Source organism: Bombina bombina, chromosome 4, assembly GCF_027579735.1.
Source record: "Bombina bombina isolate aBomBom1 chromosome 4, aBomBom1.pri, whole genome shotgun sequence".
Classification (NCBI taxonomy): domain Eukaryota; kingdom Metazoa; phylum Chordata; class Amphibia; order Anura; family Bombinatoridae; genus Bombina; species Bombina bombina.
In genome coordinates, this window is record NC_069502.1 from 207,092,424 (window position 1) to 207,116,714 (window position 24,291).

Consider the following 24,291-nt stretch of genomic DNA (forward strand, 5'->3'; position numbering starts at 1 on the left):
AGCGTTTTGAGTCCCTTATGGGTAAATAGACGCGCTTATTAGTACCCCATACATACATATGAAAGAGCAGTATTCATATATATGGATCTTTCTTTTTTGGAATCTCCTTTGAATCAACTAAGTTTTGTTTCTTCAAAACATCATGGTTAGAGGTTTTTAGATGGATTCTGTATTCATGTCTTTATCAGACAAAAGTCAATTGTATTCGGCAGTAGCCTGTTTTACTTACAGTCTGGAACATTTCTTTCAGTGGCTATCTGCATGAAAGTCTTATGTCTCATAACTGCGGCATCGGGCGTGGTTCCCTTTGCTCGTTTTTCATCTGAGATCTCTTTTTGCTTTGCATACTGAATCTATTATACAGAGTTTGTTTTTAGATATCACAGTTGACCTTAAATCCTAACACTCTACTCTCTCTTTTTGATGTTTAGTCTATCATCGTTTTATTCAGGGGGTCTCCTTTTGTTCGTCCTTTCTGGACTGTATCCTTTATGGATGCAAGTCTTGCAGGTTGGGGAGCTGTCTGATGGTCTTTGACAGCACAAGGGGTTTGGAAACTTCAAGAGGCAAGGGTTTCAATCAATATTTTGAACTCTGCTATTTTCAGAGCTCTTTCAGACTTGGCTTCTTTTAGGAGAGAATTTTTCTTTCAGACAGACTATATCACAATTATGGCATATGTCAATCATTTAATAGGGACTCGCAGTTCCTTGGCAATTAAGTATCTTGAATACGTTATTACGTGGTTTTCATCTGTCTAATCTTTACAATTTATACCTTAAGTTTAGACATTTGGGAGATGTATTATGTCAACCGTCAGTCTTTACATCTGGGAGAGTGGTATCTCTATACAGATGTGTTCTCTCAATTTCCCAGTTACCTTTTCAGGTCTAGGGATCTTCAGGTGGAAATGGTGGATACATTTGCAGTGTCTTGGTTTTTGCAACCTGGGTACATCCTTCCGCCTCTGTTTTTTTTTTCTTCCAAAGGTGTTCTTCAAGATCATTTTGGAATAGTCTCATCTGTTTCTGATAGCATCAGCATGGCCTCTTAGGTTTGGTATGTGGACCTTGTTTGGATGTCCAGTTACCATCCATGGCCGCTTTTTCTTTGACTAGCCCTTTTGTTTTAGGGTCTATTTTTCTATTGGGGTTTCAAATTACTAATTTGAAGGTATGAAAATTTAGTCATAGAGGTTTCTTCCTTATGTTCTAATCCTAAGATCTTTACATTCTTTGGATAGCCTAAGAGCTTTGAAATATTATGTTGAAGCTACTATAGGTTTCAGGAAGACTTCTAGTCTATTTGTTGTTTTTTCTGGTCCTAGGAAGGTCAGAAAAACTTCTACCATTTCTTTGCCATCTTGGCTAAGCTTTTGTTTCTTAAAGCTTATTTGGAGGTGGGGCAGTCTTCGCTTCAGAGAATTACAGGTCAATCTACTAGTTCAGTAGTCACTTCTTGGGCTTTTAAGAATTAAGCTTCGGTTGTTTAGTTTTGCAAAGCTACTACTTGTTTTTCTTTGCCTACATTTTACTAAATTTTACCATTCTGATGTATTTGCTTATTTTGAAGCAGTTTTTGGTAGAAAAGTTATTCAGGCAGCGGTTTGATTCTTCTGCTTATGTTTTAATTTTTTTTTCTTTAATTTATGAGAAAAACTTATTTTTGTGTAAATTTCATTTTTTCAGCAGACATGGCTGTTTTTATTTTAGCCCTCCCTTTCTAGTGACTCTTCTGTGGTCTTTCTTCTGTGGTCTTCCACATCTTGAGTATTTCTATCCCATACGTCACTAGCTCATAGACTCTTGCCAATTACATGAAAGAAAACATAATGTAAGAATTTACCTGATAAATTCATTTTTCATATTGGCAAGAGTCCATGAGGCCCACCCTTTTTGATGGTTATGATTTTTGTATAAAAGCACAATTTTATTTCCAGTTCCTCTTTTTGTATGCTTTTTTTACTCCTTATTTTAGCACCCCACTACTTAGCTATTCATTAAACTGAATTGTGGGTGTGGTGAGGGGTGTATTTATAGGCATTTTGAGGTTTGGGAAACTTTGCCCCTCTTGGTAGGATTGTATATCCCATACGTCGCTAGCTCATGGACACTTGCCAATATGAAAGAAATGAATTTATGTAAGTTCTTGCATAAATTATGTTTTTTGCAGAGGTGCCAGACATGATGCAGGTGGAGCCTTGCTTCCCCAAGCCCCCTGTAGCGACTCCACCCCTCGAGGGTTGAGCTAAGTCTTCATTTTAGTAGTGCATGTACTCTTGACTGGTGCAGTTTTACATAAATAGATTCACTTTTTACTTTTCTTTATGGTCTTAGGAGGAAAGAAATATACAATGTATTGAGATTCGATTTTCACAAGCGTTTATTTTTTGCAACAAATGCAGTTGTAGGCTAATGTGACTATTGTCCCTGGATGCACGCATTGCAAAGGTGTTGCTTCCTGTTCCCTTAGTATCTCAGAGGAAAACTAATCATTAATTTGATTATATGCAAACATTTGCAGACTAAACTAAAAGCTTATGGTAACATAATTATAGATAAGTTTATCTTGTCATAAATTAAAGCGAGAGTCTGGTCAGGTGGGACTTAATGATTAATTTATTAGGTAAAAGAAACAATGTTGTTCTTAAACTATAGTAAAATTGATTTAGGAAAAGTTAATGCCGAAATGTATTATTATTAGCGTTCATCAATTTATTGTAGTAGGGCTTGAAAAATACCAGATGTCAAATTACCATGGCATCTAAATTAGAAACTGGCAACCTGCAGACTGACCCAATCGCCTATTTATGCTTCTGACTGTATTGTAAGAGTAAGGTACAGATCTCACCTTGGATGATGTCCTGCTAATTATGCTTTTAATCCTTTTTATTTTGATTTATGGCACTAATAATTGACATCCTAAAAACCTGTATGTATCAACTTAGTGTTCATTATGTTGTTCTTTGTTTGCCATCCTTTGTACTCCTTTATTTTTGTGTGTGCGCAAAGTTTTGTAAAAAAAATAAACAAAATCACTTAATTTACCATTCTCGATGTGTCATTGGCATTATTTGCATGTGTTGCTGAGAACACAGTGTTATTCATTCAGTTAGGCATTAGAAGGGTTTTAAAACGTGGACATTTTAGAGGCCCTTTTTTTGTTTACACTGATTCCATACCTCCCAACATTTGAAATAGCCAAAGCGGGACACTATTCTTCCCGTTAACAGAGCTACACTGCCAATCCCCTACAGGTACTATACACTATATCCTATTGTGGTTATCAAAACCTTTAATATAATTGTATGAAGCTGTATGTTGTTAACACATGAAATCAAAGTGTGCTGTTTTTAAAAAAATCAAATAAAAAATCCCCCAAGTCGCACTGAGAAGTGTGTTTAAGTCGGTGAAAAATGTTAGGTGTAGAAACGATGGAGATTGCATTACCTCAATTATGTAAAGTTAGCACTAGTGTGTACAGGATTACTTCTCCCAGCTGTGTATTATATATGGGCATCACCCACCAGACCAAGCTCTCCTCATATTACTGTATATAAGTAACATTTTGTCAGAGCTCATGGCCTATTACTGAAGCTTAGGAACTGTTCTAGTGTCATAGATTTGTTTTCTATGCAAATAATTAAAACGAGTCAGCAGCAACCATACATTAAGTGAAATTTGACCAGACAAAACCAGTCACAAACTACACAAAAGTATGGAGCAACATAAATACAATGGATATTCACATTCCCCATGCTCGACCATGTATTGTGTCCTGTTTGGTAGTGATATATCAAACCTGTTGTGGTCCGCATATTCTAGGGGTCCATGTTTTCATAAAAGCCGAACATGACTGGGACCAGGACATTGTACAAGAACAAGTCATTAATATGACAAGAACACATGGTCACCCTATATCAATCTGCATTGAACAGGGAAGCCAATTCTGTTCGGTCATATGGCCGGGGGCCTGCGTGGGGAAAGCCAGGGAACCCAGCTGACATCACTGGTGAGTTACCCAGGGACCCTGTTCTCCACCTCAACATGATCACCAGTATTGGGGGGGGTTGCATGCGCATCCCTTTCTAGACACCAGGATTGTCCTACTGTGTGGGGTTTGTACCCAGGGGGAATTTATTGTTACTGATGGGAAAAGGGGGACATTAAATTTTTTTTTTTTTTTTTTTAAATCCTCAGAGTTCTGGACTGTCTTGCACAAATCAGGACAGTTGGGAGAGGTCTGTATTTCTTTGTAGCTGTCTACCAGTTTGTAAGTTACATTTTTTAATTTTTTTTTTTTTTTTGGTTATCCAAGTGTTTTTTTTACAGCTTTCTATGGTAAAGTGAGTTGTTTTTGCTTGTGCTTCCCAGTAATCAAGTTTTGTAGATTTTCTGGATTTGTTTAATTTTAGTTGCCTTATTGTATAGGTTAAGTGTCGTACCAGTTGTAATTTTGGTTAATGCTTGTAATTTGTGTTCTAGAAAAAGTTTGTGGTAGTTACGACCTTTGTTAAAAATGTTGACAGAATAGTCAGATTAAGAAAAACATTTATAAATTGAATTTGTATTCCAAAAATTTGATAATTGCATGTTAAGGTACATTAAACACTTTGAAACAGTAATATAAAATGATAAATATATACACACCCCTGTTAAAATGGCAGGTTTCTGTGATGTAAAAAAAATGGGCATCTCCTGTGCACAGCCCTCTTCAGATCACCCCACAGATTTTGAATTGGATTCAGGTCTGGTCTCTGGCTGAGCCATCCCAAAACTTTAATCTTCTTCTGGTGAAGCTATTCCTTTGTTGATTTTAATGTATGCTTTGGGTCGTTGGCATGCTGAATGATGAAGTTCCTCTTCATGTTCTTGAAGGTTTTGTGCCAATATTGTCTGGTATTTGGAACTGTTCATTATTCCCTCTACCTTGACTAAGGCCCCAGTTCCAGCTGAAGAAAAACAGCCCCAAAGCATGATGCTGCCACCACCATGCTTCACTGTGGGTATGGTGTTCTTTTGGTGATATGCAGTGTTGTTTTTGCGCCAAACATATCTTTTGGAATTATCGCCAAAAAGTTCAAATTTGGTTTCATCAAACCACAACACCTTTTGCAACATGGGGAACACTTTTGGGAAACTTCAGATGTGTTTTTGCTAAATGGTTTTTTTTTTTTTTGTAAGAAAAGGTTTCCGTCTTGCCACTCTACCTCATAGCCCAGACATATGAAGAATACGGGCAATTGTTGTCACATGTACCACACAGCCAGTACTTGCCACATATTCCTGCAGCTCCTTTAATGTTGCTGTAGGCCTCTTGGCAGCCTCCCAGACCAGTTTTCTTCTCGTCTTTATATCAATTTTGAAGGGACATCCAGTTCTTGGTAATGTCACTGTTGCACCATATTTCTTCTGTTAAGTGTGATCAGTCCACGGGTCATCATTACTTCTGGGATATTACTCCTCCCCAACAGGAAGTGCAAGAGGATTCACCCAGCAGAGCTGCATATAGCTCCTCCCCTCTACGTCACTCCCAGTCATTCTCTTGCACCCAACGACTAGATAGGATGTGTGAGAGGACTATGGTGATTATACTTAGTTTTATATCTTCAATCAAAAGTTTGTTATTTTAAAATAGCACCGGAGTGTGTTATTATCTCTCTGGCAGAGTTTGAGGAAGAATCTACCAGAGTTTTTGTTATGATTTTAGCCGGAGTAGTTAAGATCATATTGCTGTTTCTCGGCCATCTGAGGAGAGGTAAACTTCAGATCAGGGGACAGCGGGCAGATGAATCTGCATAGAGGTATGTAGCAGTTTTTATTTTCTGACAATGGAATTGATGAGAAAATCCTGCCATACCGATATAATGTCATGTATGTATACTTTACACTTCAGTATTCTGGGGAATGGTACTTCACTAGAATTACACTGTAAGAAATACATAAAGCTGTTTAATAACTAGAGATTATGTTTAACGTTTTTGCTGGAATGTAAAATCGTTTTCATTTGCTGAGGTACTGAGTGAATAAATGTTTGGGCACTATTTTTCCACTTGGCAGTTGCTTAATCTGTTTTCTGACAGTTTCTGTTTTCCCTCACTGCTGTGTGTGAGGGGGAGGGGACGTTTTTTGGCGCTTTTACTACGCATCAAATATTTCAGTCAGCAACTCATTGTATTCCCTGCATGATCCGGTTCATCTCTACAGAGCTCAGGGGTCTTCAAAACTTATTTTGAGGGAGGTAATTTCTCTCAGCAGAGCTGTGAGAATTATAGTTTGACTGAGATAAAAAACGTTTATTCTGTAATTTGTTTCCTGCTTTCAGAATTTGTTATCTTTGCTAATGGGATTAAACCTTTGCTAAAGTTGTGTTGTTTACAAGGATTGAGGCTATAACTGTTTCAATTTATTAATTTTCAACTGTCATAGATCTTCTGTGCTTCTTAAAGGCACAGTACGTTTTAATATTATTCTAATTGAATTGTATTTCCAAGTTGCAAGTTTATTTGCTAGTGTGTTAAACATGTCTGATTCAGAGGATGATACCTGTGTCATTTGTTGCAATGCCAAAGTGGAGCCCAATAGAAATTTATGTACTAACTGTATTGATGCTACTTTAAATAAAAGTCAATCTGTACAAATTGAACAAATTTCACCAAACAACGAGGGGAGAGTTATGCCGACTAACTCGCCTCACGTGTCAGTACCTACATCTCCCGCTCAGAGGGAGGTGCGTGATATTGTAGCGCCGAGTACATCTGGGCGGCCATTACAAATCACATTACAGGATATGGCTACTGTTATGACTGAGGTTTTGGCTAAATTACCAGAACTAAGAGGTAAGCGTGATCACTCTGGGGTGAGAACAGAGTGCGCTGATAATATTAGGGCCATGTCAGACACTGCGTCACAGGTGGCAGAACATGAGGACGGAGAACTTCATTCTGTGGGTGACGGTTCTGATCCAAACAGACTGGATTCAGATATTTCAAATTTTAAATTTAAACTGGAAAACCTCCGTGTATTACTAGGGGAGGTGTTAGCGGCTCTGAATGATTGTAACACAGTTGCAATACCAGAGAAAATGTGTAGGTTGGATAAATATTTTGCGGTACCGACGAGTACTGAGGTTTTTCCTATACCTAAGAGACTTACTGAAATTGTTACTAAGGAGTGGGATAGACCCGGTGTGCCGTTCTCACCCCCTCCGATATTTAGAAAAATGTTTCCAATAGACGCCACCACAAGGGACTTATGGCAAACGGTCCCTAAGGTGGAGGGAGCAGTTTCTACCTTAGCTAAGCGTACCACTATCCCGGTGGAGGATAGCTGTGCTTTTTCAGATCCAATGGATAAAAAGTTAGAGGGTTACCTTAAGAAAATGTTTATTCAACAAGGTTTTATATTGCAACCCCTTGCATGCATTGCGCCGATCACGGCTGCAGCGGCATTCTGGATTGAGTCTCTGGAAGAGAACATTGGTTCAGCTACTCTGGACGACATTACGGACAGGCTTAGAGTCCTTAAACTAGCTAATTCATTCATTTCGGAGGCCGTAGTTCATCTTACTAAACTTACGGCGAAGAATTCAGGATTCGCCATTCAGGCACGCAGGGCGCTGTGGCTAAAATCCTGGTCAGCTGATGTTACTTCTAAGTCTAAATTGCTTAATATACCTTTCAAAGGGCAGACCTTATTCGGGCCCGGGTTGAAAGAGATTATCGCTGACATTACAGGAGGTAAAGGCCATGCCCTGCCTCAGGACAAAGCCAAAGCCAAGACTAGACAGTCTAATTTTCGTTCCTTTCGTAATTTCAAAGCAGGAGCAGCATCAACTTCCTCTGCACCAAAACAGGAAGGAGCTGTTGCTCGCTACAGACAAGGCTGGAAACCTAACCAGTCCTGGAACAAGGGCAAGCAGACTAGGAAACCTGCTGCTGCCCCTAAAACAGCATGAATTGAGGGCCCCCGATCCGGGATCGGATCTAGTGGGGGGCAGACTTTCTCTCTTCGCCCAGGCTTGGGCAAGAGATGTTCAGGATCCCTGGGCGCTAGAGATAATATCTCAGGGATACCTTCTGGACTTCAAATACTCTCCTCCAAGAGAGAGATTTCATCTGTCAAGATTGTCAACAATCCAGACAAAGAAAGAGGCGTTTCTACGCTGCGTACAAGAGCTCTTGTTAATGGGAGTAATCCATCCAGTTCCACGATAGGGACAGGGGTTTTACTCAAATCTGTTTGTGGTTCCCAAAAAAGAGGGAACTTTCAGACCAATCCTGGACTTAAAGATCCTAAACAAATTCCTAAGAGTTCCATCGTTCAAGATGGAGACTATTCGGACAATTTTACCTATGATCCAAGAGGGTCAGTACATGACCACTGTAGATTTAAAAGATGCTTACCTTCACATACCGATTCACAAAGATCATTATCGGTACCTAAGGTTTGCCTTCCTAGACAGGCATTACCAGTTTGTGGCTCTTCCATTCGGATTGGCTACAGCTCCAAGAATCTTCTCAAAGGTTCTGGGTGCTCTTCTGGCGGTACTAAGACCGCGGGGAATCTCGGTAGCTCCATACCTAGACGACATTCTGATACAAGCTTCAAGCTTTCAAACTGCCAAGTCTCATACAGAGTTAGTGCTGGCATTTCTAAGGTCACATGGATGGAAGGTGAACGAAAAGAAAAGTTCACTCGTTCCACTCACAAGAGTTCCCTTCCTGGGGACTCTTATAGATTCTGTAGAAATGAAGATTTACCTGACAGAGGACAGGCTAACAAGACTTCAAAGTGCTTGCCGCACCCTTCATTCCATTCAACACCCGTCAGTGGCTCAATGCATGGAGGTAATCGGCTTAATGGTAGCGGCAATGGACATAGTACCCTTTGCACGCTTACACCTCAGACCACTGCAACTGTGCATGCTAAGTCAGTGGAATGGGGATTACTCAGACTTATCCCCTTCTCTGAATCTGGATCAAGAGACCAGAAATTCTCTTCTATGGTGGCTTTCTCGGCCACATCTGTCCAGGGGGATGCCATTCAGCAGACCAGACTGGACAATTGTAACAACAGACGCCAGCCTTCTAGGTTGGGGTGCCGTCTGGAATTCTCTGAAGGCTCAGGGACAATGGAGTCAGGAGGAGAGTCTCCTGCCAATAAACATTCTGGAATTGAGAGCAGTGCCCTCCTGGCTTGGCCCCAGTTGACAACTCGGGGGTTCATCAGGTTTCAGTCGGACAACATCACGACTGTAGCTTACATCAACCATCAGGGAGGGACAAGAAGCTCCCTAGCTATGATGGAAGTATCAAAGATAATTCGCTGGGCAGAGTCTCACTCTTGCCACCTGTCAGCAATCCACATCCCGGGAGTGGAGAACTGGGAGGCGGATTTCTTAAGTCGTCAGACTTTTCATCCGGGGGAGTGGGAACTTCATCCGGAGGTCTTTGCCCAAATACTTCGACGTTGGGGCAAACCAGAGATAGATCTCATGGCGTCTCGACAGAACGCCAAGCTTCCTCGTTACGGGTCCAGATCCAGGGATCCAGGAGCAGTCCTGATAGATGCTCTGACAGCACCTTGGGACTTCAGGATGGCTTACGTGTTTCCACCCTTCCCGTTGCTTCCTCGATTGATTGCCAGAATCAAACAAGAGAGAGCATCAGTGATTCTAATAGCACCTGCGTGGCCACGCAGGACTTGGTATGCAGACCTGGTGGACATGTCATCCTGTCCACCTTGGTCTCTACCTCTGAAACAGGACCTTCTGATACAGGGTCCCTTCAAACATCAAAATCTAACTTCTCTGAAGCTGACTGCTTGGAAATTGAACGCTTGATTTTATCAAGACGTGGGTTTTCTGAGTCAGTTATTGATACCTTAATACAGGCTAGGAAACCTGTTACCAGAAAGATTTACCATAAGATATGGCGTAAATACCTATATTGGTGTGAATCCAAAGGTTACTCTTGGAGTAAGGTTAGGATTCCTAGGATATTGTCTTTTCTACAAGAAGGTTTAGAAAAGGGTTTATCTGCTAGTTCATTAAAGGGACAGATCTCAGCTCTGTCCATTCTGTTACACAAACGTCTGTCAGAAGTTCCTGACGTCCAGGCTTTTTGTCAGGCTTTGGCCAGGATTAAGCCTGTGTTTAAAACTGTTGCTCCACCATGGAGTTTAAACCTTGTTCTTAATGTTTTACAGGGCGTTCCGTTTGAACCCCTTCATTCCATTGATATAAAGTTGTTATCTTGGAAAGTTCTATTTTTAATGGCTATTTCCTCGGCTCGAAGAGTCTCTGAATTATCAGCCTTACATTGTGATTCTCCTTATTTGATTTTTCATTCGGATAAGGTAGTCCTGCGTACTAAACCTGGGTTCTTACCTAAGGTAGTTACTAACAGGAATATCAATCAAGAGATTGTTGTTCCTTCTTTATGCCCAAATCCTTCTTCGAAGAAGGAACGTCTACTGCACAACCTGGATGTAGTCCGTGCTCTAAAATTTTACTTACAGGCAACTAAGGAATTTCGACAAACGTCTTCTCTGTTTGTCATTTACTCTGGGCAGAGGAGAGGTCAAAAAGCTTCCGCTACCTCTCTTTCTTTTTGGCTTCGTAGCATAATTCGTTTAGCTTATGAGACTGCTGGACAGCAGCCTCCTGAAAGAATTACAGCTCATTCTACTAGAGCTGTGGCTTCCACTTGGGCCTTCAAGAATGAGGCCTCTGTTGAACAGATTTGCAAGGCTGCAACTTGGTCTTCGCTTCATACTTTTTCCAAATTTTACAAATTTGACACTTTTGCTTCATCGGAGGCTATTTTTGGGAGAAAGGTTCTTCAGGCAGTGGTTCCTTCTGTATAAAGAGCCTGCCTATCCCTCCCGTCATCCGTGTACTTTTGCTTTGGTATTGGTATCCCAGAAGTAATGATGACCCGTGGACTGATCACACTTAACAGAAGAAAACATAATTTATGCTTACCTGATAAATTCCTTTCTTCTGTAGTGTGATCAGTCCACGGCCCGCCCTGTTTTTAAGGCAGGTAAATATTTTTTAATTTATACTCCAGTCACCACTTCACCCTTGGCTTTTCCTTTCTCGTTGGTCCTTGGTCGAATGACTGGGAGTGACGTAGAGGGGAGGAGCTATATGCAGCTCTGCTGGGTGAATCCTCTTGCACTTCCTGTTGGGGAGGAGTAATATCCCAGAAGTAATGATGACCCGTGGACTGATCACACTACAGAAGAAAGGAATTTATCAGGTAAGCATAAATTATGTTTTTCTTCACTTGAAGACTGTCTTCACTGTGTTCCATGGTATATCTAATGCCTTGGAAATTCTTTTGTACCCTTCTCCTGACTGATACCTTTTAACAATGAGATCCCTGTGATGCTTTAGAGGCTCTCTGGGGTCCATGGCTTTTGCTGTAGGATGTGACTAACAAAAAATCAGGAAAGACCTACTAGAACAGCTGAACTTTATTTGGGGTTAATCAGAGGCACTTTAAATGATGACAGGTGTGTACTGACTCCTATTTAATTCTGAGCACAGCTACATCCCCAGTTATAAAAGGGTGTTAACACTTATGCAACCATATTATTATAGTTTATTTTTATTTCCCTTTACCTAAAAGATTTCAGTTTGTTTTTCAATTGAGTTGTACAGTTTATAGATCACATTAAAGGTGGAAAAAGTTCTGAAATGATTTATCTTTGTCTCATTTTTTTACATCACAGAAACCTGAAATTTTAACAGGGTTGTGTAGACTTTTTATATCCACTCACTGTGTATATGTATGTAGAGAGAGAGAAAGAACTCTGCCCCCAAGGCAGAACATGCTGTGATCAGAGAGGTCATCACAGAAAATGCAGCATGTCTGCAGAAAGAATGGGACACATGCAGCACAGTTACCAATTTCACTTTGCAGCACTTCTCATCATTAGACTGCTTTCTTCAAACAGTGGTGTACTCTTGGCTGCACTGTGTAGTTTTTTTTTTAACAGAGTGCATCCAGAGCAAAGTGCTGTTTGAAGAGAACTGTCAAATACGGAGTAGTGCTGCAAAGCAGCAGTGCATTTTTTTGACTGCCACCTTTTTTTTTATTACTACATTTCTACCTTGTGATGTTACACCAAATGAAAAAAGGAAGCACATTTATTAGAGACTTTCTTTCCTAAGATATGGAGAGTCCACAACGTCATTCAATTACTAGTGGGAATATCACTCCTGGCCAGCAGGAGGAGGTAAAGAGCAGCACAGTAAAGCTGTTAAGTGTTACTCCCCTACCCATAATCTCCAGTAATTCTCTTTGCTTCTGTCAATGGAGGAGGTGAAGTTTGGTGTCTGAAGAAATCAATTCCTTTTTCGGGTACTTTTTCCTGCAAGCAAGGATTTTGGTTTAGCCAAGTCCACGTCAATCTCTTCAGTAGAGTAGTTGTGGCAGTTGTGAGGTAGTCCTTGCTTTGTTTCCTAACACTTTGCTGCCCATGGTACAGAAAGCTAGAGTTGGTTACTCTGTTCTTTCTTTTTCTACAGGTCTCTGTAAGGAGTATGTGTCCTTTCACGCCTTGTAAGCTGTCTTCCTGCCGGACAGCTAGACTGCAGGTAGGTGCTTTTGTCTTATAGGTCTTGGAGACTTGCTGTCAGGGTGCCAGGAATCAGACTGAGATGAGAAGTGCAAAAATAATCACACCTTTATTAATAGCAAATAATAATAAAAAGTCCACAAGTCAAATAACAAGCCAGGAGTCAAAACCAGAGCTGGTAGTCAGACAAGCCGAGTCAAGAGCCAAAGCGAATAGTCAGACGAGCCGGAATCAGGAACAAGGAAAACAGCAGAGTCAGAAACAAGCCAGGGATCAGGAACCAGTAAGGACGTCAGGCAGCCAGGTAATACACAGGAATTCTCACAAATAGGTCTGAGACAACGCAAAGGCAAAGCATACTGGACAGAGGCCCTTTAAATAAGTGATGACATCACAATTCTGAGACTGCATCCTGTCTCACATGGATGATGCACACCAGTCTGGCCATAAAAGGAAGTGCAGGAAATGAGCAGTATCCCTCACAATGCACCATAGTCGGGAAGAGAGGTGAGTAAAATGGCTGCCAGCAGCACATGGCAAACACAACAGGGAAAAAACCCTGACACTTGCACTTCAGAAGAATATGCAAATGCAGTAGATGGGGACATTTTTAAAATCCTTTATACAGGATTTTCTTTGGCAGATGGCAGGCACATTATGTATGTTGAGACTAGGGGTTAATCTTCCCTTTATTGGGACGTTTTTTCTCTTTGGGCTAATTTTGTTGAAATACTTTATTAGTGTGTGCGTGGCTTATGTTTTATACAGGGATTTATTTATAAACTTAAAATTTGGTAGTTGGTTTTCTTTGCTTGCTTAGCTAGAACAGGTTAACTGACAAACTGCTTGAGTTTGAAACCAGCTTTAGCTACTTGCATCTTATGTTGTAGGCAGAGGGTAACTCGCACCTTTTACTTGCTGCATAGTTTCCTCTCTCTGCCGGCCATGTGACTTCTCTCTGCTGTCGGATATTTGTGGAGTGGCGTCGTTGAATTTCAGTCTCTTTAGTGTCGATCTACTATACGATCGTTTTAGAGACTTCTGGCAGCCAAATTGGGGTATTAAAATTTCTTAAAGTGAGAGTGTATTTAAAAAAATTTTGGAGAATTTCTTATTTAGTGACATGGACCCGGACTGTGTTTTTTTTGACAAATGCCTTGTTATGCCTAGAGGCACAAATTGTTTTGCCTATGCAATTCTGTGCTGCATGCCTAGCAAGAACACTTCAATTTAAAGATGAAGTGTTGCCCTCTGAGCCCAATGTCTCTCAGGATGATGTTGTTCAGTCAATGCCACAGCTTTCTCCTCAAACGTCCCAAGCCTCTATGGTGTCACAAACAGTGCCCTGCAGTTCCTCTTAGCCTCCTGGAGGAGTTTTTGCCTGCAGAATTTGCTGCACAGGTATCTTCTGCGGAATCTGCGGCATTAGGCTTTTCCTATGCTGGGAAAACACAAGAGGAAAATAAGACATTCAGATAGTAAGTTTTCTGTTCAACCTACTGCTACGCAGGTTGCCCTCCCTCATAAGTCTGATGAGGAGGATACACCGGTAGCCTCTGAGGGTGAAATCTCAGATTCGGACAGTATTATTCCTTCAAGCTTAAATATGAAGTTTACTTCTTCAGTATCAAATGAACACCTTTGTGTACTGTTAAAGGAGGTATTAGCTACTTTGGATGACTCCGATACTTCTGTCATTGTCAACCCTAAGAAGTTTAGTAAACTTAATAAATACTATGTTCCTTCCTCTGTGGAAGTTTTTCCTGTCCCAGACCGTGTGACTGAGATTTTTCACAGGAATAGGAGAAGCCAGGGATTCCTTTCTCCCTGTCTCCCGTATTTAAAAACATGTTGACTGTTGCTGACTCCACTAACGATTCTTGACGCATGGTGCCTAAAGTAGAAGGGGCTATTTCTACTCTGGCTAAGAGAACTACAATCCCTATAGAGGATAGCTGCTCCTTTAAGGATCCCATGGACAAAAAGCTGGAAGCTTATTTGAAGATGTATGTTCATCAAGGTCTTCAATGGCAACCTGCAGTTTGTATTGCCACAGTAGAAAGTGCGGCATCTTATTGGTATGATGCCTTGTCTGAATCAATTTTAGTAGAGACTCTGTTGGAGGAAATACAAGATAGGATTAAGGCTCTCAAACTAGCCAATACTTTTATTTCTGATGCTAACATGCAAGTTATTAGACTGGGAGCCAAGATGTCTGGCTTCACTGTCCTAGCCCACAGGGCATTGTGGCTAAAATTCTGGTCCGCTGATGTTACCTCCAAGTCCAATCTTCTGGTGCTTCCTTACAAGGGGAAGACCTTGTTCGTACCTGGTCTGGCAGAAATAATTTCTGAAGGGTCTTTTATACCGCAAGACAAGTAGAACAGACTCATAGGACGTCAAAGTAATTTTCGTTCCTTTCGTAACTTCAAAGGACAAAAGTCTTCCTCTCCCTCTTCCAAGCAGGAGCAGTCCAAGTCTTCTTGGAAGCCCAATCAGCCTTGGAATAAGGGTAAGTAATCAAAGAAACCCTCAGCTAAGTCTAAGTCAGCATGAAGGGTTGGCCCCTGGTCCGTGCTCGGATCGAATGGGGTGGCAGACTTTCCATGTTTTGTCAAGCGTGGAGACAGGATGTCCCAGATCCTTGAGCTGTGGATATAGTATCTCAGGGTTACAAAATAGAATTCAAAACTTTTCCTTCCCAGGGGCAGATTCCACCTCTCAAGATTATCTACAGACCAGGTAAAAAAAGAAACATTCTTGACCTGCGTTCAGGACCTTTCCTCCCTGGGAGTGATTATTCCAGTTCCGGTAAGGGAACAGGGTCTAGGATTCTATTCAAATATGTTTGTGGTTCCCAAAAAAGAGGGTACTTTTCAACCCATTTTAGACCTAAAGTGCCTCTACAAGTTTCTCAGGAAACCATTCATTCCATTCTTCCTTTGGTCCTGAGATCCGCCTTTCTAGACAAACATTTTCAGTCAGTGGCTCTTCCGTTTGGCCTTGCCACAGCTCCCAGAATTTTCTTAAAGGTTCTGGGGCCTCTCTTGGCAGTGATCAGGTCTGTGGGAATTGCAGCGGCGCCATACTTTGACATATTGGTTCAGGTGCCATCTTTCCAACAAGCAAACTCTCATACAGAGACCTTATTGTCTTTTATACGTTCCTACTGTTGTAAAGTGAATCTGGAAAAGCGTTCCCTTGTTCCAGCAACAAGGGTGGTTTTCTTAGGGACCATAATAGATTCCCTATCTATGAAAATTATTCTTATTGAGGTCAAAAAATCAAAAATTCTCTCCTCTTGCCCCTCTTCAGTTTACTGTTCGGCCATAACTGGCTCAATGTATGGAGGTCTGATGGTCGCTTCCATGGACATCATTCCCTTTGCTCGATTCCATTTGAGAGCTCTGCAATTATGCATGCTCAGACAATGGAATGGAGACCATTCGATCTGTCTCAGAGGATAGATCTAGACCAGTAGACAAGAGACTCTCTCCCGTGGTGGCTTTCTCAGAACTATCTGTCTCAGGGCACATGCTTCCGGTCAGGGCACATGCTTCCGGAGACCTTCCTGGGTGATAGTGACAACGGACGCCAGCCTGCTAAAGGCGCAGGGACTATGGACTTCGGGAGGTGTCTGCTCTCCCCATAAACATCTTGGAGTTGACAGCGATTTACAATGCTCTGATAGCTTGGCCTTAATTGTCCTTCAGTCAGACAACATCACCTCAGTAGCTTACATCAACCACCAGGGAGGAACTCTGAGTTCCTTAGCCATGAAGGAGGTGGCATGGATTTTTCATTGGGCGGAAGCTCACAATTGTTGTCTGCCATCCACATTCCTGGAGTGGACAACTGGGAAGCGGATTTCCTGAGCAGACAGACATTTTATCCCGGGGAGTGGGCTCTCCATCCAGAGGTGTTCTCCAAGTTATCTCTCAAATGGGGGGTACCAGAGTTGATCTGATGTCGTTTCAGCAGAACGCCAAGCTTCCAAGGTACGGTTTAAGGTCGAGAGATCCTCAGGCCTCTGATAGATGCTCTGGCGGTTCCTTGGGATTTCGGTCTAGCATACCTGTTTTCTCCATTTGCGTTCCTTCCACAAGTTATTGCTCATATCAAACAAGAGAGAGCATCTGTAATTCTAATAGCTCCTGCATGGTCTCAGGTTCTGCTATGCAGACCTAGTGAAGATGTCGTCTTAGCCGCCTTGGAGGTTGCCTCTGATGAAGGACCTTCTAACTCGGGGTCCATTCCTCCATCCAAATCTCGTTTCTTTGAAGCGGACTGCTTGGAGATTGAACATTTAGTTCTGTCTGTGTGGATTTTCTGAGTCGGTCATTGAGACCATGATCCAGGCTTGCAAGCCTGTTACTCGAAAAATTTACCGTAAGGTATGGCGTAAATACCTTTATTGGTGTGAATCTAAGGGCTACTCTTGGAATAGGGTCAGGATTCCTAGAATTTTGTCTCTTTCTCCAGGAAGGTCTGGAGAAAGGGTTGTCAGTCAGTTCTCTGAAAGGTCAGATTTGATACACAAGCATCTGGTGGATGTGCCAGATGTTCAATCTTTTTGTCAGGCCCTGGTCAGAATCAGCCCTGTGTTCAAACCTGTTGCTCCTCCTTGAAGCCTTAATCTTGTTCTTAAAGTTTTGCAGCAGGCTCTGTTTGAGCCAATGCATTCCATAGATTTTAAGTAGCTATCTTGGAAGCTTTTGTTCTATTGCTATCTCTTCTGCTCAGAGAGTTTCGGAACTCTCAGCTTTGCAGTGTGATTCGCCTTACCTTTTATGTGGATAAGCGTAAGGGTCAGAAGGCTACTTCTACTTCTCTTTCACTCTGGTTGAAAAGTATGATTCGTTTGGCTTATGAGACTGCTGGACAGCAGCCTCCTGAGAAAATTACAGCTCATTCCACTAGGGCTGTCTTCTCTTCTTGGGCTTTCAAAGATGAAGCTTCTGTGGAACAGCTTTGCAAGGCTGCAACTTGGACCTCTGCATACTCTTTAAAATGTTTCCAAATTTGATACTTTTGCCTTGGCTGAGGCCTCTTTTGGGAGAAAGGTACTTCAAACGGTGGTGCCTTCTATTTATGTCTGCCTATCTTGTTCTCCCTCCCTGTTCATTCTGTTTCCTCCAGCTTAGGTATTGGTTTCCACTAGTAATTGAATGACGTTGTGGACTCTCCACATCTTAGGAAAGAAAACAAAATGTATGCATACCTGATAAATTTATTTCCAGATATGGAGAGGTCACAACCCCACCCTTTATTAAGACAGTTATTTTTTTTTTTTACTATACCTCAGGCACCTCTACACCTTTGGTGTTCTTTTTCCATTTCCCTTCGGTCGAATGACTGGGGATTATGGGTAGGGGAGTGACACTTAACAGCTTTGCTGTGGTGCTCTTTGCCTCCTCCTGCTGGCCACGAGTGATATTCCCACTACTAATTGAATGATGTTGTGGACTATCCATATCCACAAAGACAGAAATTTATCAGGTAAGCATACATTCAATTTTTTTTTGGTCAGCAGCAAATTTGCAATTCCGTTTTCAACTGCAGCACTATATTAAGCAACCTGAAAAAAAATTGCTTTACTTTCCAGTGAGTCAATACATTGCAATTTAGCTGGGGATTTAGTGTAGCTATCGAATTTAAAATTTTATTTTATTTCAAAATTACCTCTAGGAAGGTTTTCGCTTAAAAAAAAAAAAAAAAATAATTGCAGAAAGGGAGAAAAGTTCTGCCTCTGGGCCCTCTGCAATATAATATAAATATGGTTAATTTCCAAACTGAAGTGCATTTAAATTTTAACTATTTTTGTCCTTTTAAATAAGCCTATACTTCTAGATTGTACCTGTTAAATTATATTTCTTTGTTTTTTTTCCAGGTGGCCCTTAGTATCTTAAAGATTAGAAGGTTTGATGTGGCGAAGGTAAGATCTTTTAAAATAGTTTTGTTGATAACTTACCAGGTCTTTATATTCTTTTTTTTTTTTTTTTAAATTACTTTTTGTGCCAGGATATTTTGCCATGCATGCAGGGGCACAAACTGTTAGGCAATGCTGTCTGAAATTGTAAGTGTAATTTTTCTCATTCACTTTCATGTTTGTAACTAGTTGGATAAATGGTATTGTTTTTTAGGTAGACTTCCAGAAACCCACCCCCCTACCTTTTTGGAAACCCCCCCTTCCTTTTTGGAACCCCCCCCCCCTTCCTTTTTGGAAACCTCCTCTTCCTTTTTGGAAACCTCCTCTTTCTTTTCGTATTGCTCATACTTCTGCTCTAGAGATAAAAAGTATACTAGTGCCTGAGAGTCTGGAGTAATACATATAAAATTAAAAAATAGAGTTTTTAGTATATAAAAAGGTTTTCCTCGATTAAAAAAAATGTTAAAAGTAATTTTAATACAAATAAAAGACAATATACACAAATGACCTATGACTGTCCATAAAATATTAAAATGAGTAAACCAAGGTGTAAACCAATAATTCTTATATAAAACAATTGGCCATAATAGCACCAAATGGTATTTATTTGATATTATAAACCAAACTAAGAATCTGTATATCTTCCCTCGGAGCACAAAGAGTGTGGGCACACTTATTTAGTTGTTGAACGTAACTTTACAGAGTATTCTGTATGTAACACGATTATAGTATGGTATCGAAAATTTCTAATTTTACCTGTGCTTCTCGCATGCCGTGAATCCCAATGTGTGTAAGTAAAGGAGGTGTATCTTCATGTAGTATTTGCCTGGATTAATACCTTACATGATAGGGAATTCCCTTACCTCCTTACCAATACAGTGTAATGTGTTGAATATTTCAATACAATACCTCAGCAGTATTGACACAATGTTTCATACACGGGTAGATATTGTTCCTGTGCTTTCTCTGAATAAAAAGCTGATACTTAGTATGAGATCATCCACACACAGGAGTTTTGTTACCACACTTTATTTGAATAAAGAACGTTTATCCAAAGAGTATAATAGTTCTTTGAGCTCACTGTAATCCGCAATTGATAAAAACAGATAGTAATCCAATATGGGTTCTTGCATAATGTCGTTCAGCGCGTTTCACCCGAAGGCTTTATAAAGACGTATTGTCTCCTTAAAAACACCTTTCTTGATTTTCATTGGCTGCAATTCAAATGTTTGTTTTTGAGGTATTAAAGGGATTTCCATCTAAAGGGGAGGAGAGTCCACTGCTTCATTCATCATTTGTGGGAATTAAGAACCTGGCCACCAGGAGGAGGCAAAGACACCCCAGCCAAAGGCTTAAATACCTCCCCCAATTCCCTCATCCCCCAGTCATTATTTGCCTTTCGTCACAGGAGGTTGGCAGAGAAGTGTCGGAAGATTCTGAGTAGTCTCTTATGGAGGGTAGTACTCTTCGCAATGGGACTATAGTTTTAAGTAGTCCTGTCAGTCTCTCAGTGAGAGCATGGGTGAAAGTTAGAGAACGCAGAGGGAGTTCTGCAAAACCATCCCGACTCATATTAACAGTTCCTTAAGCAATCAGCATTGACGAGTTTCGCTGCCTGCTTTTATTCTCTAAAGTCCATGTCAGGAGCGACGCTACTAACCTGTCACACTTGAAGGGCCATTTTCCTGTTCCACGGCATTGATTCTGGTATGATTGTTTCATTATATACATATGTGATAACGCAAGATGACAGGGTCACAATGTGACTACTTTGATCTGTATAGAATCTAGGGTAATGCCCTCAGAAGGGGGTTGTAGAACAGGGGGGATTTTAATATACATGATAATGTTTGTGTTTTTTGCTGCACTTGTGTGAGATGAGGCTCTGTCAGTGTGGAACAGTTAGAGAGATTGAGGCGGGCCTTTTTTGGTGCGTTTTTCTCTTAGTTCTGGGGCGGTCCTGCATGGTACTCCATGTGACCGGGTGTCGCATCAGTAACTTCCGCTTTCTCAACCTGTGTTCGGAGGAGACTAAAGCTGTTTCTTGTTGTCCTGGTCATAGGAGGTGGTGAGTGCCCCGGCCATTGGGATATAAAGGTGCTATTTACTTTATAATCAAGTCCGTAATAAAGGCGCAAGCTATGGAGGGACTCTATGTTGGAGGATACTCCTTCCTTATCTAAAACTACTAACTCTGTATACTGTGAGGAGGTTCCGGTGGAACCGCCGTTACAGCTCTGTTCCACATGTTATGACAATATTACTATTACTAAAAAGAATAAAGTATTTAGTACAACTGAGCCGTCCACCTCTGAGGGTTCTCCGTCCTGTGAGTTGTGTTCCCTAAAACCATCTCTGATTACACAAACCGTTCCCCAGGGCACTACTAATCCTCCCGTGGGAGGGGCCCTTTGTCCTCCAGACTGATCAGTTGCAAAACGGCGGTTTCTGCGGCCATAAATGCGATGCCTTGTCCTAAGCGCAAGCTGAAGGTACGGCACTGCTATCTGCCTCAGGGGTCTTTGACTCCGCTGGATATCTGACAGATTATCCGCTAAGGAGGGCAACTCCGACTTATCGAAGGAGGCCGCTTCTGAGCCGAATCGGCTACCTTTAGGTCTCCGTCTGCGGAGGAACCAGATTTTCAAATTTAAGATGGAGCATTTGCGTTTCCTGCTAAAGGAAGTGCTTGCTACGCTGGAGGTTCTGGAACTGAAGCTACCGGAGGAACCTTCGATCCTTAAATTGGATAGGGTTTGAGGACAGGGTAGTACCCCAGGCCTTCTGGTGCCTATCAAAATGACGAACATTAAAAGTGAATGGGAGAAACTAGGTTCGCCCTTTTCTCCCTCGTCTTCTTTTAAGAAGCTTTCCCCCATTCCGGATGCACAGCTTGAACTGTGGGGAACTGTCCCTAATGTGGATAGTGCCATCTCCACTCTCGCTAAGAGAACGACCATTCTGCTCGAGGATAGCTCCTCTTTTAAGGAACCCATGAAAAGATGTAGTCCAAATGGCGGAAGATGTTCCAACTGACGGGGTTCGTTTTCCAACCGGCGGCGGCTGTCGCTGTGGTGGCTGGTGCGGCTACCTATTGGTGTGATGTACTTTCAGCAGTGGTGGAAGTGGAAACCCCCCTCAAGGAGATTTTGGATCGAATCAAAGCCTTAAGGGTAGCGCATTTGTTCATTTGGGATGCTAACATGCAGATTATTCGCCTGAATGCTAAGACGTTAGGGTCTTCTGTTTTAGCTCGCAGGGCTCTGTGGCTAAAATCGTGGTCTGCTGACATGACGTCTAAGTCTCGCTTGCTTTCCCTACCATTCAAATGGAAGGTTTTGTTTGACCTGGGCCTGGATTCTCTCATATCTACAGTCACGGTTGGCAAGGGCGCCTTCTTACCTCAGGATAAGAAGGTCAAACCTAAGGGATCTACTTTTCGTCCCTTTCGTGCAGACCAATCTCAGCGCCAGCAGCCTTTCCGCAAAATCTGAGCAATCCAAGGGATCTTAGAAGCCAGCAAACTCTTAGAATAAGTCTAAGCAGAACAAAAAGCCCGCTGAGTCAGTCGGCATGAAGAGGCGGCCCCGACCTGTCTTTGGACCAGGTAGGGGACAGACTATCTCTTTTTGCAGGGGCCTGGAGGGGTGACGTTTTAGACCCTTTGGTCCTGGAGGTCGTCGCCCAGGGGTACAGGATAGGTTTCAAATCGTATCCGCCCAGAGGCAGGTTCCTCCTGTCAAATTTCTCTTTAAAACAAGAGAAGAGAGACGCCTTCCTGGGATGTGTGAGGGATCTCTCAGGGTAATCGTCCCAGTTCCTTCGGCAGAAAGGTCAATTTTGCCTCTGGTTCAAGAGTGGCAATTCATGATTACGATAGACCTGAAGGATGCTTACCTTCATGTTCCAATCCACAAGGATCACTTCAAATTTCTAAGGTTCGCCTTCCTGGACCAGCACTTCCAGTTTGTGGCCCTAACGTTTTGGTCTGGCGACGACCCCAAGAGTCTTTACAAAAGTTTTCAGAGCTCTTCTCACAGTTGCAAGAGCCAAAGGGATTGCTGTGGCTCCGTATCTGGACGATATCCTGGTCCAGGCTCCATCCTACAGTCTGGCAGAGGATCACTCAAGAGCTCTCCTCCTTCTACTTTGATCCCACAGGTGGAAGATAAACAAAGTAAAGAGTTCATTGGTCCCCAGCAACAGGGTGGAGTTCCTGGTTACGATACTAGATTCTTTGGCGATGAAGATATTTCTGACAGATCAGAGAAGTTGCAAGCTTGCGCCCAACTGTCTAGCACTGCAGACATCCTCCTGGACATCTGTGGCCAAGTGTATGGAGGTAATCGGGCTCATGGTATCCAGCATAGATGTCATTCAATTCGCCAGGTTTCATCTCAGACTTCTGCAGCTGTGCATGTTAAGACAATGGAACGGCAATCATTCAGATTTGTCCTAACAGATATCTCTCTCAACGGATGCGAGTCTCACACCTCGGTGGCTTACATAAACCACCAGGGGGGATGATAAGCTCCCTAGCATTGAGGGCAGTATCTCGGATTCTGGAATGGGCAGAGACTCACAATTGTTCGCTCTGCGATCCACATTACGTGTGGACAACTGGGAAGCAAATTTTCTGAGCAGACAGATGTTTCATCTATTGGAATGGTCTCTCCACCCGAGATATTTGCGGAGATCTGCAGCAGATGGGGGACTCCGGAAATAGATCTCATGGCGTCCAGACTCAATTGCAAGCTACCCAGATACGGGTCGCGATCCAGGGATCCCTAGGCGGAACAGATAGATGCCTTGGTGTTACCCTAGAACTTCAACCTAATCTACATATTTCCACTGTTGCCTCTTATACCTTGTATAGTAGCCTGCATCAAGCAGGAGCAAGCTTCGGCCGTTCTGATTACTCCATCGTGGCCGCGGAGGACGTGGTTTGCGGATCTAGTGGTGATGTCGTCATATCTGCCGTGGAAGTTACCTTGTCGCAAGGATCTGCTAGTTCAAGGTCTATTTTGACGTCAGAATACTCTATTTTCTTTGGCTGACTGCATGGAGATTGAATGCCTAGTCTTAGCCAAGAGAGGTTTTCTCTTACATGGTGTATCCAGTCCACGGATTCATCCTTACTTGTGGGATATTCAAATTCCCTACAGGAAGTGGCAAAGAGAGCACACAGCAGAGCTGTCCATATAGCTCCCCCTCAGGCTCCGCCCCCCCAGTCATTCTCTTTGCCGCTCTAACAAGTAGCATCTCCACGGGAGGGTAAAGTGAATGTGGTGTTAGATTTGTAGTTTTTATTTCTTCAATCAAAAGTTTATTTTAAAATAGTGCTGGTTTGTACTATTTACTCTGTGGCAGAAAGTGATGAAGATTTCTGCTGAGAGGAAAACGATTTTAGCATGTTGTAACTAAAATCCATTGCTGTTCCCACACAGGACTGTTGAGCACCAGACAACTTCAGTTGGGGGGAAAAGTTTGCAGGCTTAACTGCTATAAGGTATGTTCAGTCATATTTTTCTAGTCAAGACTTAGTAATGCTAGAAGACTGACAAGAATCCCCATGTGGGGAAGGTAAGCCATATTCTGAGACTTAGTATAGAAGGAAGGCTTTATTAAAAAGGACTCTAAACACTGGTGGACACTGTTAAGGGGCAATCGATTATTTTTTTTACAAAAATCTGATAATTGTGCAAGTTTATATTACATTTGAAACTCTTTTTTGGGGTTTAATCTGCATAGCATATGTTTAGACACCTATTT

At 42.0% G+C, this 24,291-nt stretch overlaps 1 protein-coding gene across 2 annotated transcripts in view; it reads left to right on the forward strand.

The window, feature by feature from the left end:
* The first annotated feature begins 18,429 nt into the window (after window positions 1–18,429).
* Window positions 18,430–24,291, forward strand: part of NCK1 (NCK adaptor protein 1) — a 247,769-nt gene continuing 241,907 nt past the window's right edge. For both annotated transcript variants that reach the window (XR_008401969.1, XM_053709755.1), the window contains exon 1: window positions 18,430–18,525. The gene's annotated coding sequence lies outside the window, so the exon portion shown is untranslated. The remainder of the gene's footprint in view (window positions 18,526–24,291) is intronic.